Here is a 20,130-nt window from a genome sequence, read left to right on the forward strand (position 1 = left end):
TTGGCAGTGGCTCCTGCTCAGGATGCCCAGAATCCAACCAACAGTCCCTGACTTCCAATCAGTCCAAACCAGCTAGCACTCCACAGCTCTATTTACAGTCCTATATTTGGTTGTTCACATTGCTCTAAGGAATAATCCATGCAGTGGCTTGCTATAATTCTAGACCCTTCATTTGGTTTTATGGATCAAGTTTCACTAGTTTTTCTCCTCTGCTCTTGTTTTGGCAGTGGTAGAAGGCACAATTGAGTCAAAGTCTACTTTTAACATACTGCAAGAAGACTTTGCTTCTTGATATTGAAGGGACAATTAATTTACATGGGTTAGGAGAAATATCTTATTACAAAAGTTTTCAATGAACACTGAACATTTTCACCGTGACAGGACATGGTGGCTTAGCATGTAACTTGAAATAGTAGACATTTGGCCTTACTAAAAACTACCTCACCTCCAGAGAGGGCAAGGTGCTAAAAAAAAAAAACCAGGAAGCCAAAAGGCTAATGGTAGACTGTTCCACAAACAGATGAGTCACTAAGAAGGGTGTCAGTGTGGTAAGCTGAGAGTCAGGTGAGCACAGTAGAAGGGTGAACTGTGTGGTTCACCCACAGAGCAAGGGAGACCTGGGAAAGGATCTCTAAAGGGGTCTGTGTCAGAGCTTCCTGGAACAGGAGACTTCCAAAATCCACTGGAAGCTATTTTTCCCCCCAATTTTTTTCATCGAAAGTTGGGTGTAGTTCAAGCCTGTAATTTGGGCTACATGGTATACTGAGATCAGGAGGATTGTTCCAGGCCAACCTGACAGGGTGGGTTGGGGGTTGGAGAGAGTTGGTGAGAACCCACCTCATTGGAAAAAGTTGGGTGGGTGGTGCATGCCTGTTGTCCTAACTCCAATGGGAAATATAAAACGGGAGGATAATGGTCCAAGCTGGCCTGGGCAAAAAGCCAGACCCTATCTCCAAAATATCCAGAGTGAAAAGGGGCTGAAGGTATGGCTCAAATGGTAGAGTACCTACCTAGCAAGTATGAAGCACTGAATTCAAACCTCAGTATTGTCAAAAAGAACTCATTTGTTGAGCACTTGCTGTGTATGAGGTACTATTCTAGATGCTGGGGATAAGACGATGATTAAAATGAATGGAAATAAAACTCTCCGCGTACCACGAGCACCCACTCAAAGGCATTAATAGTGTTTTTATCTGGATGATTATTGGTCATCTCCCTTTGGGTTCATCCACATTTTCTAATTTTCCTAGAGTAAACATGAATTTCTTTCATGTTTAAAGTAAAAACATTACTTTAAGTGAAATACTAAAAAGAAGGTATTGAGAAATATGACACAAGGCAATGGGCATCTTCAGGACCCTCAGGATCTGTTCCATTGAATTATGAAGGTGGAGGAAGGACTAGTGAGCTCTGGAGGTGTCCAGAGGATTTCAGTGTTTGCTGCAGTAACCTCAGAAGCCTGCCAAGATGGCAATGCAAGCGGCAAGAGGGCGAATATTCGCCTTCCACCTGAAGTAAACCGGAATTTTTATATAAGAAATTTGCCATACAAAATCACAGCTGAAGAAATGTATGATATATTTGGGAAATATGGACCTATTCGTCAAATCAGAGTGGGGAACATACCTGAAACTAGAGGAACAGCTTATGTAGTCTATGAAGACATCTTTGATGCCAAGAATGCATGTGACCACCTATCAGGATTCAATGTTTGTAACACATATCTTGTGGTCTTGTACTACAATGCCAACAGGGAATTTCAGAAGATGGACACCAGGAAGAAGGAGGAACAGTTAAAGCTTCTCAAGGAGAAATACGGTATCAACACAGATACCCCAAAGTAAGTATTTTTGCATTTTTATTTTGGACTAAAGCCCATGAATGACCACCACCACCTTTTTTTTATATTATTTTAATATTCATATGTGCATACAAGGCTTGGGTCATTTCTCCCCCCTGCCTCTATCTCCTCCCTTACCACCCACTGCACCCCCTTTCTCTGCCCCCCTTCCCCTCAACACCCGGCAGAAACTATTTTGCCCTTATCTCTAATTTTGTTGAAGAGAGAGTATAAGCAATAATAGGAAGGAACAAGGGTTTTTGCTGGTTGAAATAAGGATAGCTATACAGGGAGCTGACTCACATTAATTTCCTGAGTGTGTGTGTGTTACCTTCTAGGTTAATTCTTTCTGATCTAACCTTTTCTCTAGTTCCTGGAACCTTCTCTTATTGGTCTCAGTTGCTTTTAGTATCTGCTTTAGTTTCTCTGCGTTAAGGGCAACAAATGCTACTTAATTTTTTAGGTGTCTTACCTATCCTTACCCCTCCCTTGTGTGCTCTCACTTTTATCATGTGCTCAAAGTCCAATCCCATTGTTGTGTTTGCCCTTGATCTAATGTCCACATATGAGGGAGAACATATGATTTTTGGTCTTTTGGGCCAGGCTAACCTCACTCAGAATGATGTTCTCCAATTCCATCCATTTACCAGCGAATGATAACATTTCGTTCTTTTTCATGGCTGCATAAAATTCCATTGTATATAGATACCACATTTTCTTGATCCATTCGTCAGTGGTGGGGCATCTTGGCTGTTTCCATAACTTGGCTATTGTGAATAGTGCTGCAATAAACATGGGTGTGCAGGTGTCTCTGAAGTAACCTGTGTCACAGTCTTTTGGGTATATCCCCAAGAGCACCACCTTTTTTAAAATTAATACTGAATATTGTGATTTCTTATTTGAGATTTAAAATGACTTGCTTGAGACTTTGATAGGTATTAGAATATATGATGTTAATAAACACAGCTTTTTGTAAAGTGTGAAAAAAAAAAAAAGAATTATGAAGGTGGAGAAAGGCAACCTCCTCTCTCTCCAGTGACCTTGTGAGGCTGTCGCCAAATGGACTTGGGAGTACATCAGGTGGAAAGGGAGCTAAAAGCAAAAATGGCTTGTAATCTGCTGCTTCATCTAACACAGAGACTTAAGAAATTTTTAAGGAGAATTTTTCAGCACTATTAAGCTTTTTAGTAAGTTTGCTAAAACCTTCTGAAATAATTTGAATAGATCCTTAGTCTTAATAATTATACATACAAAAAAGGAGAAAGATAATACAGTGTTTTTACAATAAGATTCTTTTCTGTTCAAATTACAAAGAGGAGAATCTTTTTTTCAGAATTAACATAAAGATAATATTGGAGGAGAGGATAAATGTCAAAAGTAAATAGATTGCATGAATCATTCAAATGATATCAATATCAAAAGGCACTCTTTAGGCAAGTTATTTTCTTCCCCTTTTTTTTTTTTGAAAGTGAATTAAAACCCTCACTTGGATACCAGCTGTACATAAAAAACTAATCAAGGCTTCTGAAGAAAGAGATTGAGGAAGACTATAGAAAGTGGAGAGATCTCCCATGCTCATGGATTGGTAGAATCAACATAGTAAAAATGTCTATACTCCCAAAAGTAATCTACATGTTTAATGCAATTCCCATCAAAATTCCAATGACATTTATTAAAGAGATTGAAAAATCTACTGTTAAATTTATATGGAAACACAAGAGGCCACGAATAGCCAAGGCAATACTCAGTCAAAAGAACAATGCTGGAGGTATCACAATACCTGACTTCAAACTATATTACAAAGCAATAACAATAAAAACAGCATGGTACTGGCACAAAAACAGACATGAAGACCAGTGGAACAGAATAGAGGACCCGGATATGAAGCCACACAACTATAACCAACTTGTCTTTGACAAAGGAGCTAAAAATATACGATGGAGAAATAGCAGCCTCTTCAACAAAAACTGCTGGGAAAACTGGTTAGCAGTCTGCAAAAAACTGAAACTAGGTCCATGTATATCACCCTATACCAAGATTAACTCAAAATGGATCAAGGATCTTAATATCAGACCACAAACTCTAAAGTTGATACAGGAAAGAGTAGGAAATACTCTGGAGTTAGTAGGTATAGGTAAGAACTTTCTCAATGAAACCCCAGCAGCACAGCAACTAAGAGATAGCATAGATAAATGGGACCTCATAAAGCTAAAAAGCTTCTGTTCATCAAAAGAAATGGTCTCTAAACTGAAGAGAACACCCACAGAGTGGGAGAAAATATTTGCCAGCTACACATCAGACAAAGGACTGATAACCAGAATATATAGGGAACTTAAACAACTAAATTCTCCCAAAACTAATGAACCAATAAAGAAATGGGCAAGTGAACTAAACAGAACTTTCTCAAAAGAAGAAATTCAAACAGCCAAAAAACACATGAAAAGATGCTCACCATCTCTAGCAATAAAGGAAATGCAAATTAAAACCACACTAAGATTCCACCTCACCCCTGTTACAATAGCCATCATTAGTAACACCACCAACAACAGGTGTTGGCAAGGATGCGGGGGAAAAAGGAACCCTCTTATACCGTTGGTGGGAATGTAAACTAGTACAACCACTCTGGAAAAAAATTTGGAGGCTACTTAAAAATCTAGACATTGATCTACCATTTGATCCAGCAATACCACTCTTGGGGATATACCCAAAAGACTGTGACACAGATTACTCCAGAGGCACCTGCACACCCATGTTTATTGCAGCACTATTCACAATAGCCAAGTTATGGAAACAGCCAAGATGCCCCACCACTGACGAATGGATCAAGAAAATGTGGTATCTATACACAATGGAATTTTATGCAGCCATGAAGAAGAATGAAATGTTATCATTCGCTGGTAAATGGATGGAATTGGAGAACATCATTCTGAGTGAGGTTAGCCTGGCCCAAAAGACCAAAAATCGTATGTTCTCCCTCATATGTGGACATTAGATCAAGGGCAAACACAACAATGGGATTGGACTTTGAGCACGTGATAAAAGCGAGAAAACACAAGGGAGGGGTGAGGATAGGTAAGACACCTAAAAAAATAGGTAGCATTTGTTGCCCTTAACGCAGAGAAACTAAAGCAGATACCTTAAAAGCAACTGAGGCCAATAGGAGAAGGGGAACAGGAACTAGAGAAAAGGTGAGATCAAAAAGAATTAACCTAGAAGGTAACACACCTGCACAGGAAATTAATGCGAGTCAACTCCCTGTATAGCTATCCTTATCTCAACCAGCAAAAACCCTTGTTCCTTCCTATTATTGCTTATACTCTCTTTCTACAAAATTAGAGATAAGGGCAAAATAGTTTCTGCCAGGTGTTGAGGGGGTGGGGGGGAGATGGAGGGGGCAGAGTGGGTGGTAAGGGATGGGGTGGGGGCAGGGAGGAGAAATGACCCAAGCATTGTATGCACAAATTAATAAAAAAAAAGTCTGGCAGAATTCAGCAGTGAAAAAAAAAATTAGTAAGGGTGTGACGGACCCACTCCTGACCCTCCTGTTAGTAATTTGTACACATGGGTAAGACAAGTCCTACTTTTGAAAGAAGCCAAACTAGCAGCTTTGCCCAAATTTCAAGGAACTGATAAAAATTTCAATACATGGGTGTGATTTAGAAATGGAAACGACATTAGAACAGGGTTAAGTTGACAACCAAGTCATACCTTCTAAAGGACCATGTGTCATGGTTCAATTACAGCAAGAAAAGAAAGAAGAAAAAAAAGAAAAACCTCCACCTATAAACTCTAGAGAGGAACTGCCTCAGAAAGTTCCAGGCAATTCCAGTTCCACAGACTTTGGAGACCAGCTCCTCATCATGTTTTTAACACATCAGAACACAATTGCTGTACTTAGGGGGATAAAACAGGCACAATTAAAGGGGAAAAAAATGAAAGGACTAGGATAGCAAGAACTCCACGTTTGATGGTGCCTGTGCCAATTAACTGAGTCTAGAAATATTTAATTCATTTTCTCACCTACCACTCTCTCAAAGTGCAGCGATGTTTAGATGAAGGGCTGAGTGAATGTCACTGCTACAATTTGTTCTGTAAGAACACGGATGCTACCATATCTGTCTTCAAGAGAGCCATTCACTTTTTTCTAGCAATAACTTTAGCTACTCATTCCATGAGCAATTTATGGATTATCTTCAATGTGCTAGGTATCACATAGGATAGAATAACAGAAAAATATGACAGAGGTCGCACTAGTTGAAAATAAGAAATGGCAACAACAAGAAGTAGGATATAATCAAATATGAAAGTACATGATAGATTCAGTGCCAAGGGGATTCTGAGTAGGTCAAGATCAATGAATGCAAGGCAAGTTCACCAAGGTGAAAAGCACTAATACTATTCATATCTCATCTTCCCAGGGGAAGGATGGACTGGCTAAGCCAAAAGAATATTTGAAAAGAAGCCCACTTTTTAATCCAGAACTACAACATAACATACGGCTTAGAAATTACTAGACAGACAGATAATAGCTATTATTGATTCACATCTACCAGAAGCTGGAAAGTCAAATGCCTTCAGAAACCAAGCAGGTGACTGATGAAACACCTCTGAGTGCCAGGCACTGTTCTAAGTGTAGCACATTCATTTTCCCCTTAGTCCTTTCCACAGTCCTCTGGGAAGATATAGGTATCAACCCATTATACTGATGAAGAAACACAGGCCACAGCAAGTTAAGGCTTTGCAAGTTTGTTAGGTTGGCGAAAGTCTCACAATCGGTACATGGTAAAGCAGGGACTCAGGATAGGCAGTTCCAACATCAGGGTCCCAGCCAGCCCTTCCCCCACCTGGAACAGAAGTAAGTGCAGGGCACAGTGAGGGCTGAGGACTGGGCTCCTTTCATAGCAAACAGCCACTGTCAAACTCTGGCAAATGGCTGCGTGCCAAAATGCAAGGACCCAAGAAAGTTAAACAAAAAAAATCATTTAAAAAAATCTATACATTTAAACGTGATACTCTTTGATTCTCAAATATTGACAACAAGCTCAGTCTTTAAACAATAAAAAGTAACAACTCAGTGAAGTTATTGTCTGTCCTGAGCTCAGCCCAGGTGCTTCCAGAGGGCAGCCTGTGCCTTTTGCTTTACCAAGGTCATTTCTGTCTTGTTCTCTCACTTTTCACAATAACCTCAAGGAGGAAGTGTGATGTCTGATGTATGGGTGCAGAATCCATGCAAGCTTAGGAAAAATAAATGACTTTCGGCAAACGTGGCTGTTTCTAAGAAGAGGGCCTCGATTTGATGTCCTGGTCCTGGGGAGCAAAGCTGGGCTCTCTGGATCCCCACCACATTGATCGGAGGCCCTCCCTCTGCACTATGCTGGAGAGACTTGTCCTCTGACTTGTGGGTTGTTTTCCTTCTCCTGTGGAAATACAGCTATATCTAGGCATGGTCCTGGGTTAATACGAACCCACGCACTGGTCCATGCGTCTTGTATTTAAACAGTGTGTGTTCGAAGAATGAACCCTATTCTTTCCAGAGAGTGGTTTTCCTTAGGAGAGAGTTGCAGACAGTGTGAGAACGGCACCAAAGTGGAGGCCACACACCAAAATGGCACCAGAGGGGCACAAGGGTCTGTGTTGCAGATTTGCCTAGACTGGCACCAGCAGATCCATCCCTCTTCCAAGACTTGGCAGTGAGCTAAGGCTCTCAGCCAGTAAGACAGGGAAGCTTGGGCGGGAACTCTGAGATTCTGACTCTCAGTCTCTTTTATTGCCTGTGGGCCAGTCCCTCATCTACAACAACTACAATTTACACCTGTTTTGACCTAGCAGATTCTGGATTTGAGCTAGGCACCACTGGCTCACGCCTGTTGTCCTAGCTACTCGGGAGGCAGAGATCAGGAGGATCTCCGCGGTTTGAAGCCAGCCCAAACAAATAGTTCAGGAGACCCTATCTTGAAAAAACCCTTCACAAAAATAGGGCTGGTGGAGTTGCTCAAGGTGAAGGCCCTGAGTTCAAGCCCCAGTACTGAAAAAAACAAAAAACCATTCTGGACTTGAATTCACTAAGGAGCTGTAGATGCCCAGGTATAAGACTCCTAAGAAAATTACAAGAGGAACTTTGTTCTACAAAACAGAAAGAAAGAATCCTGACTTTTAAGGAAATCAATTTTCATTGCCAAAAAATAGAAATAAAAAATGGGGCAACTAGAGAAACACAGAAGGAAAATAATCCCCTATAATCTTGCCAATATGAGAAAACCACAATTTTGGATCTCCTCAGTCTTTTTCTGAACACTGTGTGTACAGTATTGTGCACTCAATTGAGACCATACTACACATTCAATTTTAGCCTTGTGTGTCCACTTCTTTTATCTTAAACGTTTTATTGTATCATTAGAATTCTCCAAAGACTAACATTTTAATAACTGTGTAGTACAACAATAGACAAACCATCATAATTTATTTTACTGATTTATTGCTGGGAATTTAGGTTATTGGTCATTTTTATGATCATAAATGAAGCTCTGATGAATATATAATTATCTGTTTTCAACTGGTTCTTTGAGATGCATTTATGGAAAAGGAATCAGTGGGTGACAGGACATGCACTTTGAGTCTTTTTTGTACATATTGCAAACATGTTTTCTAAAAAAGTTGCAGTGACTTATGCTAAAATTGTGTCATTTAAAAAACTACTCATCTCTTCTTTTTTTCTTTTAGGTGGTGTTGGGCTTTGAACTCAGGGCCATGCCCTTGCTAGACAGGCGCTCTACCCCCTGAGCCATGCCTCAGCACTTTTGCTTTAGTTATTTTTTAAATGGAATCTCACTTTTATGCCCAGGCTGGCCTGGACCACAATCCTGCTATTTATCTGTCCTGTGTAAGTGGGATGACAGGTGCACACCACTATGTCCAGCTTTTTATTGGTTGATATGGGGTCTCACTAACTTTTTGCCAAGGCTGGCTTTCAACCATGATCCTCCCAATCTCTACCTTCTGAGTAGCTGGGATTACAGGTGTGAGCCACTGCTCCCAGCTTCCTTAACATCATACGCAACTGCTCTTCTGAAGAGATGGCTCCCCCTCCCCTTGTGTATCACGAAGCAATACACAGGCAATGCCTGTAGATGCGTGCTTCCCAGCAAAGCTTTTATTTCATTTCATTTTTTGACCAGCAAATAAACGTGTAACACTTGAAAGAGGCAAAAATGCACTTTGTTGTTTTGAGAGAGCCTCTGGTGAGTCAACTGTTGTGAAGTTCCATGAAATGAATGGCTGAATTTATCCCAATCATATAAATCAAGACAAGCAGGCCTGAAGGAGAAACATTCCATTTGAAATGGCAGCAGTGGTTTAGAGCTGTGTGGCCAAAATGCCCATTAGCTGTTTGTCAGGAATATTTTTAGAAAGTGCAGAACAAGACAGTAAGGCGAACTGGCCTACAGTGTCACCCTCTCCCCAGGAAGCCACCCACAGCCTTCAGAAGTCGGCCTGGACTGCCAGTGCTTTCTGCACTGACAGACCCAGCACCCAGCCCCCAACAGCACAGACATGCACAACTGAATAGGGACACAGCTCTTCCCAGCGCCCCTCTGAGGACTGTCACGCCTTCACTAATCGTAGGTAAAGATTTCTGTTATCAGACCCTGCAGGTGTGAGGAAGTTTGGGGTGACAGCTGAGGACTCCATCTGGGGTGACGTGGACTATCATTTTCTCAGCTATCTGGAATGAAATGTTTCTGGGAAAATGATCTGAATGCATTGTGGATTTCATACCTTGAGATCACTATAACCTTCCAAAAATGTGATTTTCACTGTTGCTTGTACTTGACCCTGAGAACTAAGTGACAATGAGCACTAAGTGACACTGAGCCAACCTGAGCCTCAGTTTCATCTTCAGAAAAGTGCCTGCCTCATAGAGAATCAAATGAAGTAATCCATAGAAAGCACTAAGCAGACAGCTGGTCTACAATGAGCCCTGAGCAAGTGCTAATTTTAATTCTCGTACTCATGGTATAGTTCCAAAGCAGATTTATCCAGCTATAAATTATTGGCACACTTCTCTTCTGGGTGTCACTGTTTTCTAGCCTCTCCACCAGAAGAAGGGAAAGAAAAAGAAATGGAACCTAGAGTCGCATCTGCATTATTGTAGCCGTTCCTGTAAGCCACACAGGAGGAGGAATTCGTAACCATAACTAAAAATGAAATTATTGAATGACTTGTGGCTATTCAGTCCTCTTTAGCATCAGTCAGAGGTTGTGGAGACATGCCAAGGGTGTCCATTAGCAGGAACTCAGTACAGCAGTAGGAATTTCCTAGGAACCTAACCTCCCCCGAAGTTCCATAAAACAGTTGAGTCTACCCACCCCCAAGGTGTAGGAGGGCAGCCTTTGGCATAAGCCTCACTACAGGCCTAGATCTAACCTGGTTCTGCCACTGCTGAAGCAAGTCACTTCACCTCTCTGATAAAATAAGGTTCTAGCCTCAAAGCAATTTTAAGATCTAAAATATTTTTCCCCCATGGGTCTTGTAGAAGTCTCTTCTTTGTTATATTGTAGTGTTCACACAGGATGAGCAAATGAATCAAAGAAGTTTGAACAGTAAGTTTGGACAAGGTCACACAGCTGCTGGTAGCCTCATACAAAAATCCTGCCTCGAACTAGGTCAGGTCAACAGGTATTGACTGCTGTTCCTAGCACTGGAATGAGTGCTCACACAATACTGTGGTGCCCACCAGCCTGGATGAACTGTCAGGAGAACATGAGCAGTGAGAGGAGGATAGCCCAAAGCAAGGAATAGCATTATTTTAATGATATCCTCTTGTGTTTATTTATACACCTTTCACAAATCACTAAATGTTTTATTGAAGAATATTTTTATCCAGTAAATAGCTGAGAAATCCAAATAGTAAGAGCACACATGATACTGTAAGCATCACCACATTTTACATGGTTTTGATTTAGTGCATTCCTATACACACACACACACACACACACACACACACACACACACACACACAGCAGTCCACCTTAGCCATTTGACTACTAAAACTGTATGCTTTGCTACGTGGATTTTATTTTTTAAGACAGAGTAATGGGGGTTCTTACTGGGCTCTTGTTGGTTATCTCAGCAGGCTGGCAAGCTTTATGCTCTTATATATGTATATTTCTGTCTTGAAGATTTTAAAAAGCATCAGGATCTATGCACCAGGAGGATGGGAGGGAGCAGTGACCAGTGACTGCACTAAGCACCCCCTATGCAACCCCAAATAAGCAAAACCAGTGAGTACGCTATACCAACAAAACTACAGAATGAATCCCTTCAGCCTGTGCCTCTAACTCAGTGGTCACTTTGAAAGCCTCCTTCCTACCTCTTTTTTCCCCCCTCCCAAGCCTACTCCCCACTCTGGAGTTATCAGGGTGAGGACTAGCACCCATGGAACCAACCATGTGATCAGAGGGCTGGGACTTTCTCTGAAGAGGGGAGAGGGGCTGAAGATTCAGTTGATTATCAATGCCCAAGGATTTATTCAACTATTCCTATGTAATAAAGCTTTATGTAATAAAGGTCTGGGAGCCTATGTAATTTTCCTATGTAATAAAGGGCTGGGAGCATGGCTCAAGTAGTAGAGCATCACCCTAGCAAGAGCAAGGTTCTGAGTTTAACTGCCAGTATTGTTGAAAAAAGAAAATAGTTTTGCCAGGTGCCAGTGGCTCATGCCTATAATCTTAGCTACTTCGGAGGCCGAGATCAGGTATATTGTGGTTTGAGGCCGGCAGGGACAAAAAGTGAGTCCCTATCTCAAAAACACCCAACACAAAAAAGGGCTGGCAGAGTGGCTCAAGAGGCAGAATGCGCTGCCTGGCAAGCACAAGGCCCTGAGTTCACTTGCAGAGAGCTTCCACACTGCTGAGCACGTGGAAGCTCTAGGCAGGTGGTTCTGGAGTGCTGCACTTCCTCCCATGCCTTGCACTATGTGTCACTTCATCTGGCTGCTCATCTGTACGCTTCGTCAGGTCTTTTAGTAGAAATAAACCGGTGAACATAAGGAAACATTTCGGTGAGTTCTGGAAGCCATCCTAACAATTTATTGAGCCCAAGGAGGAGGTCGTGGGAACCCCAATTTTACAGCTAAAGAGTCAGAAGTACTGGTAAAATCCTAGGGCTGGGATAGGCACCTGAAGTGGGAACCATCTTGTAGAAATAAGCCTCAACCTGTGGGGTTTGATGCTAACTCCAAGTTGAATTAGATGTAGGCCACCCACCTGATGTCTACCTGGGAATTCATGTCAAGGAAACTCTTACCTTTGGTCATAGAAGTGTTCTGTTATGTTGAATGAGACTATAGAAGGAGAAAACAGTTCATTTGTTTTTTCCTATATTACAGGAAGGGAGACAGCTCTGAGTACAGCAGGATCCACACACCCTGTCCCCAGGAATCTCAACTTTTCTGTCTTCGGTACTGGTTCATTCCCACTTGGCACTCTGTACATGATAGCAAAAACCCCCACACCCCCGCAGCCAAAACCTCTATGCTACCATCTTGGAAACCCAGATGGAGAGCAACAGTCTCTTTTCCAGTAGTTCTAGAAAAGGTCTCAGGGTAGATTCCTTGTCAGACTTACATCATGTGCTCACTGCTTAACTAGTCCCTCTCTTCTGTGTCTGTTTCTAGGGGCAGAGGGTGTGTCAGACCACCCACAGCACATGGACTGGGAGTGAGAAAGGACCACTCTACAGAAAGAGAACAGGGAAAGGATGCCAGGGAGACAGAACCCAGAGCTAGCCCAAAACAGCTGTGTGAACCATTTTAACCCCACAGGATCGATCTCTCTTTCCTCAGTTTGATGCATACTGAGTCATATTTGAAATTAAGTCACAAAGAGTTGTTCCCAACCAGCTGTTCCTGACCAGCACTTCAGGGGCAGATCTTATGCTCCCTTCTAGGCACTACCCACCCAAAGATAAGCAATACTCTGATTTCTAACACCTGTTATTGTATTTCACTTAAATGGAATCATGGTATGTACTATTTTGTGATTGTGTGTTTTTCTACATGTATATGATACTTCAGCAGATGATTTATTTTTACAAAAAATAAGAGCTGCTCCTGTTCTGTTTTTCCCACTTTATTCACACCATAGATTGAACAACTTTCAAGGATGTTCTCAGCTGTCTCAGAAATGACCTTCTCTCCAAACGAAACAATCTCTAGATAGTAAATTCTTTCAGCCTCTGCAGCAAACCACAAGTGGCTAAGGTCATGGGCAGTGGACCTCTGTGAGGCATTTGTCATATTTCTTTCCTCCCACCTCCTTATGTACAGCCTTCCAGCCAGCCCTATCCTCTATCAGGTGGGCATTTGGGAAGACATTGCCTTTTGTTGGTCTTTGCACTTGGATGTCAGAGGTGAGAGGAGAATTAGGACAACCAGGAACCCTATTAGGAGACGACCAAATCTATAATGTCATTGTTACAGCCCACGCTTTTGTAATAATCTTCTTCATAGTAATGCCAATCCTTATCGGCGGATTTGGCAATAAGGGCAGCTGTCAATCAAGTAATGGTCTGCCAGCAAACCTTCAAAGGCTCATGGGTAGAAGAGAAAGATGATATAATTGGGTCGCATCAGAACATAGTTTGGGGACAACTTAAAAGATTTAATGAGAGTTATAAACTCTTCTCCACACTGAAACTCATCTGTGGATAGATCCCAGAGTCTATAGATTCCAGATAAAAACTACTCTATTGAGAAGAACTAGGGCAAGCCCTCAGCTAGGACTGGCCATAAATGGGATGACCATCCATGGGAGGCAGGGTACCCCTCTGTGCAACAACTGTGCATGCAGAGGATGGAGGAGCTTCTCTAAAGTGTGTTACAGGTTTCGGATAATGGGGGAAAAGCTGAAAGGCTCTTTCCAACACTCAAACCTCATGAGCCCTGTAAAGCCCTTGTAATGATCCTAACAGCAGGCCAGGGGCTGAAATCAACTGAAATAACTGAAACCAACCAAGGTTGATTCCACAGAAAGTTAAAGCACAGACGTGCCACATGCCTGAGCAATTCCACTCCCAAGTATATACCCTGAGAACTAAAAACAGGATTCAAACAAATATTTTTATTTGAATGCTCATAGGAGTATTTATAACTGCCACAAGGCAGAAACAACACAAACATCCATCAACAGCTGAATGGATGAACAACAGAGAATATTATTCAGCTATAAAAAGGAACAAAGTCTCATGTACACTACCTCATAGATGAACACACTTTGCTAAGTGAAAGAAGCCAGACAAAAGAGGTCGCATATTATATGATTCCATTTATGTAAACAGAATAGTTAAAGCTACACAGACAGAGAATGGGTGAGTGGCTGCCAGGGGCTGGGGAGAGCAGGAAATGGGGAGAAACTGCTCAGTGGGTACAGGGTCTCACTGGGGGATGATGATGTTTTGGAATCAGATAGAGGTAACAATTGTACAACATTGTAAAATGAACTTCACATTTTAAAATGGTTAATTTTACCTTGATTAAAAATATATAAATAAAACCAATTCTGAGTGGGCAGGCTCTCTGCTGCCCTGGGCATCTGGGTTACCTTATCATTTTTGGCCTCTTACCCAGGCACGCCTAGTACATAGCCATGTTCTGGATTTAGAAATTTAAAGCAAAGCAAAACAACAACTTTAACAAAAGCTGTTCCAAAAAGGCTCTTGAGCCTCCGCATACCCAACTCCAGACTAGAAGAGAGGCAGACATAAAGCAAGCACTTGTAAGTCAAAAGGCTAAGCAATTTAGGCTTGAAAATACCTTGGATCTCAAGCAGGTGAGAAGAGTGTTTTCCCTTATGCTGGACAGAAAGGAAAAGAATTTGCTTTAGACCAATTATGACACACATGACCTTGAGAAGACACAACAATATTTGAAGGCCTCATAATCAACCATTTCACTTAGGCAGACTCAGCAATGGCTTGGCTGTGAGTATTATCACCCAAATATCCACCCTTTGTTCTTTTTCCCAAAGCTTCATTCCCTTGCAAAACAAGAGTGTAACAAGTTTGTAAAAGTGTTTTCAAATACAAATAAATTCATGGTCATGGTCACCCTCCACACAGCTGACAATTCGTTCATCCTGAGACTCACTCCAGGACCCCCTATAAAAGTGCTGATGCTACAGGTTTCTGAACACGAGGGCCCCCATTCACCAGGAGATTTCTCTCCTACTCCATTTCATTTCTCACACAAACATACTCCCTCACCCCAATTAGGTGGTTTGGTTTTCTGGAGTAGATATTTCTTCCTCGGCTGAATCATCCTTACAGTGGAAGGAGAGCAGGTCGTTCCCTGGGGCCCCTCCCAGGAGAGATGCTTATCACGTCAGAGTCACATGTGGATAAGTTAGGTTCTGCAAAAGAGGAGGGATATGTGCATAAAGGGCCAGAACTGACTCTGCACCCTCCCAAAACAGTTGCTCCTCACAGGGTCTAAAATTCGAGGGTAATAAGAAATAATTCATATCCGAAGCTAAAGTATAAGATAGAATTTCCATTCCTTAAGAGCCATGAAGAGTTTTTCACTCCTCCTCAAACACTAAGTCTTGCCAGAAGGACAAAGGAGTCAGGGAAAAACAAACAGCAAATAGTCATTAAGCACCAACTCTAGGTATGACAGTGCAAAGGGTTACCAAGAAATCCTGCACTGCCTCAGCCTCTCGCTACCTAGAATCTCTTTGAATGAAGTCATATATATTCAAGACAGATATACCTATTTTGTAAAAGCAACTCTGAGATGAAAAGATTGTTCTTCAGTCAGTGGAGGGATGAAAAAAACTGGGGACAGACGTCTAACTTCTGACCTCATTTCCTTCCTACAGTGAAAAAAACAGTTCCTGAAGACCTAACAAGCCAAGTTCAAATACCATCTCCTCCTCAGACAGGCTGTGTGACCCTGAAAGGACAGTAAAGGTGTCAAGATCTCACTTTCTCATAGAAAAATGGGTATTCTACCACTATCATATAGGGTGACTGTGAGCATCAAATTATATATACATATATATATATGTTATCATATATTGTATGTATTAATTTTTAAATGTAAATATTTAAATATTTTAAAATATTGTGTATTAATAAAAATTAAATCACATATACAGCATCAAACGATATATATATAGAGACCACAGAAGCCATACATTGCATAATAGCTATAATATAAATCACATATTATAGAAATAAATCAATAATTCATAAAAATAGCTGAGTATGCTATATATGATATCTTGATCCTCCCAACAATCCTATAATTAGTCAATTTATAAATGCAATCAGATTTCATAGACATTGCCTTTATTTTATTTATTTATTTACTTGCTTACTGACTTTTAGATAGGGTCTCACTATGTAGCTCAGGCTGGCCTTGAACTCATGATTGTCCTGCCTCAGCCTCCCAAGTGCTGAGATTATAGAATTGTGCCACTATGTCTGACTAAAACTGTCTTCATGAAGGCAAACTAATCTTTGCAACCAAGAAGCATGTAAATCTCTGAATTTTCTCAGGTTAGATAAATCCTATAAAGAAGGGTCCTAACAGGTGTGGTCATGCTTATCCTTACTACATCCAGGAGTGTCTAAAGACAAGGAGTGTCAACATCCAAGCAGTCAACTGACCTGTGGAAGTGCATTTGTGTTTGGTATCCCACTCTTCCCTCTTCTCCTCTGAATTCTTCACATGCATCTTGTTTATTATTTCCCTTAGGGCAGTATTGCTCAAGAAGTTTGTGTATTGGGGAGGGGAGGAGATTTTGCACCAAGGGGCTATCTGGTAATGTCTGCAGATATATTCGCAAGTGTGTGTGTGTGTGTGTGTGTGTGTGTGTGTGTGTGTCTTGGTGTGGGGTGGGGGTTGTTGTGCTATTGGCATCTTGTGGGTAGAAGCCAGAAGATGCTACCAAACCTCCTACACTGGACAGGAGAGGCCCTACTCCCACAGTAAAGAATTACCTGTCCTAATGCAGGGGTGGTCAACATACAAAAATCAATAAACGTAATAAACCACATTAACAGAAGCAAAGACAAAAACCACTTGATCATCTCAATAGATGCAGAAAAAAGTCTTTGATAAGATCCAACACCATTTCATGATAAAACCTCTAAGAAAACTAGGAATAGAAGGAAAGTACCTCAACATTATAAAAGCTATATATGACAAACCTACAGCCAGCATTATACTTAATGGAGAAAAACTGAAACCATTCCCTCTAAAATCAGGAACCAGACAAGGATGCCCACTATCTCTATTCCTATTCAACATAGTACTGGTATTCCTAGCCACGAGAAATTAGGCAAGAAGAAGGAATAAGAGGAAAACAAATGGGTAAAGAAACTGTCAAAATATCTCTATTTGCAGATGATATGATCTTATACCTTAAAGACCCAAAAAACTCTACTCAGAAGCTTCTAGACATCATCAATAGCTATAGCAAGGTAGCAGGATATAAAATCAACATAGAAAAATCATTAGCATTTCTATACACTAATAATGAACAAAGTGAAAAAGAATGTATGAAAACAATTCCATTTATAATGGCCTCAAAAAAAATCAAATACCTAGGTATAAACCTAACAAAACATGTGAAAGACCTCTACAAGGAAAACTATACACTTCTGAAGAAAGAGATTGAGGAAGACTATAGAAAGTGGAGAGATCTCCCATGCTCATGGATTGGTAGAATCAACATAGTAAAAATGTCTATACTCCCAAAAGTAATCTACATGTTTAATACAATTCCCATCAAAATTCCAATGACATTTATTACAGAGATCGAAAAATCTACCGTGAAATTTATATGGGAACACAAGAGAAAGGGGAACAGGTACTAGAGAAAAGGTTACATCAAAAAGAATTAACCTAGAAGGTAACACCCACGCACAGGAAATCAATGTGAGTCAATGCCCTGTATAGCTATCCTTATCTCAACCAGCAAAACCCCTTGTTCCTTCCTATTATTGCTTATACTCTCTCTACAACAAAATTAGAGATAAGGGCAAAATAGTTTCTGCTGGGTATTGAGGGGGTGGGAGTGGGAGGGGGTGGAGTGGGTGGTAAGGGAGGGGGTGGGGGCAGGGGGGAGAAATGAACCAAGCCTTGTATGCACATATGAATAATAAAAGAAAAAAAAAAAGAGGCCATGAATAGCCAAGGCAATACTCAGTCAAAAGAACAATGCAGGAGGTATCACAATACCTGACTTCAAACTATATTACAAAGCAATAACAATAAAAACAGCATGGTACTGGCACAAAAACAGACATGAAGACCAGTAGAACAGAATAGAGGACCCAGATATGAAGCCACACAACTATAACCAACTTGTCTTTGACAAAGGCGCTAAAAATATACGATGGAGAAATAGCAGCCTCTTCAACAAAAACTGCTGGGAAAACTGGTTAGCAGTCTGCAAAAAACTGAAACTAGATCCATGTATATCACCCTATACCAATATTAACTCAAAATGGTTCAAGGATCTTAATATCAGACCCCAAACTCTAAAGTTGATACAGGAAAGAGTAGGAAATACTCTGGAGTTAGTAAGTATAGGTAAGAACTTTCTCAATGAAACCCCAGCAGCACAGCAACTAAGAGATAGCATAGATAAATGGGACCTCATAAAACTAAAAAGCTTCTGTTCATCAAAAGAAATGGTCTCTAAACTGAAGAGAACACCCACAGAGTGGGAGAAAATATTTGCCAGCTACACATCAGACAAAGGACTGATAACCAGAATATATAGGGAACTTAAACAACTAAATTATCCAAAAACTAATGAACCAATAAAGAAATGGGCAAGTGAACTAAACAGAACTTTCTCAAAAGAAGAAATTCAAATGGCCAAAAAACACATGAAAAAATGCTCACCATCTCTAGCAATAAAGGAAATGCAAATTAAAACCACACTAAGATTCCACCTCACCCCTGTTACAATAGCCATCATTAGCAACACCACCACCAACAGGTGTTGGCGAAGATGCGGGGGGAAAAAGGAACCCTCTTACACTGTTGGTGGGAATGTAAACTAGTACAACCACTCTGGAAAAAAATTTGGAGGCTACTTAAAAATCTAGACATTGATCTACCATTTGATCCAGCAATACCACTCTTGGGGATATACCCAAAAGACTGTGACACAGATTACTCCAGAGGCACCTGCACACCCATGTTTATTGCAGCACTATTCACAATAGCCAAGTTATGGAAACAGCCAAGATGCCCCACCACTGACGAATGGATCAAGAAAATGTGGTATCTATACACAATGGAATTTTATGCAGCCATGAAGAAGAACGAAATGTTATCATTCGCTGGTAAATGGATGGAATTGGAGAACATCATTCTGAGGGAGGTTAGCCTGGCCCAGAAGACCAAAAATCATATGTTCTCCCTCATATGCGGACATTAGATCAAGGGCAAACACAACAAGGGGATTGGACTTTGAGCACATGATAAAAGCGAGAAAACACAAGGGAGATATGAGGATAGGTAAGACACCTAAAAAATTAGCTAGCATTTGTTGCCCTTAATGCAGAGAAACTAAAGCAGATACCTTAAAAGCAACTGAGGCCAATAGGAGAAGGGGACCAGGAACTAGAGAAAAGGTGAGATCAAAAAGAATTAACCTAGAAGGTAACACACACGCACAGGAAATTAATGTGAGTCAACTCCCTGTATAGCTATCCTTATCTCAACAAGCAAAAACCCTTGTTCCTTCCTATTATTGCTTATACTCTCTCTTCAACACAATTAGAGATAAGGGCAAAATAGTTTCTGCCGGGTATTGAGGGGGTGGGGGGGAGAGGGAGGGGGTGGAGTGGGTGGTAAGCGAGGGGGTGGGGGCAGGGGGGAGAAATGACCGAAGCCTTGTATGCACATATGAATAATAAAACAACAACAAAAAAGAATTACCTGTCCTAAATGTACCAAGTGCTGAGGCTGGAATATCCTGCCTTAGAAGAGAGGGAATCTTAGATTTCTTTGACCTATAGATAATCAGTAACTGTCTCCTAGTTGATCTTAAAACAAGAGCCCAGCTTCAAGTGTAGACTTGCATATTTACAGTGGGTGATAGCACTGCAACCAGCCACAATCTCATCAGAGTGCCCCAAAAGACTGTCATTAAGATGAGCAGACACGGAGTCAGCGCCTGTTCTCTGCAATGCCACATCTCCCTCCACTCTTTACCATTTGGGCAGTGGCTCTCTCTGTACGCAACCTGTGCTCTGACCGTAGTGGGGTG

General features: G+C 41.1%; 1 protein-coding gene and 1 pseudogene across 7 annotated transcripts in view; one reads left to right on the forward strand and one right to left on the reverse strand.

Annotated features, from left to right (window-relative positions):
- The window catches only part of Pdzd2 (PDZ domain containing 2), a 374,613-nt gene that overhangs the window by 283,210 nt on the left and 71,273 nt on the right, over nucleotides 1-20,130 (reverse strand). The window contains exon 2 of one of the 7 annotated variants that reach the window (XM_074077657.1): nucleotides 15,101-15,246. The exons of the other annotated variants lie outside the window; for them this stretch is intronic. The gene's annotated coding sequence lies outside the window, so the exon portion shown is untranslated. The remainder of the gene's footprint in view (nucleotides 1-15,100; nucleotides 15,247-20,130) is intronic. 7 annotated transcript variants of the gene reach the window in all.
- LOC109696577 (splicing factor 3B subunit 6 pseudogene) lies at nucleotides 1,383-1,899 on the forward strand (annotated as a pseudogene).

Source organism: Castor canadensis, chromosome 6 (assembly GCF_047511655.1).
Source record: "Castor canadensis chromosome 6, mCasCan1.hap1v2, whole genome shotgun sequence".
NCBI classification, from domain to species: Eukaryota; Metazoa; Chordata; class Mammalia; order Rodentia; family Castoridae; genus Castor; species Castor canadensis.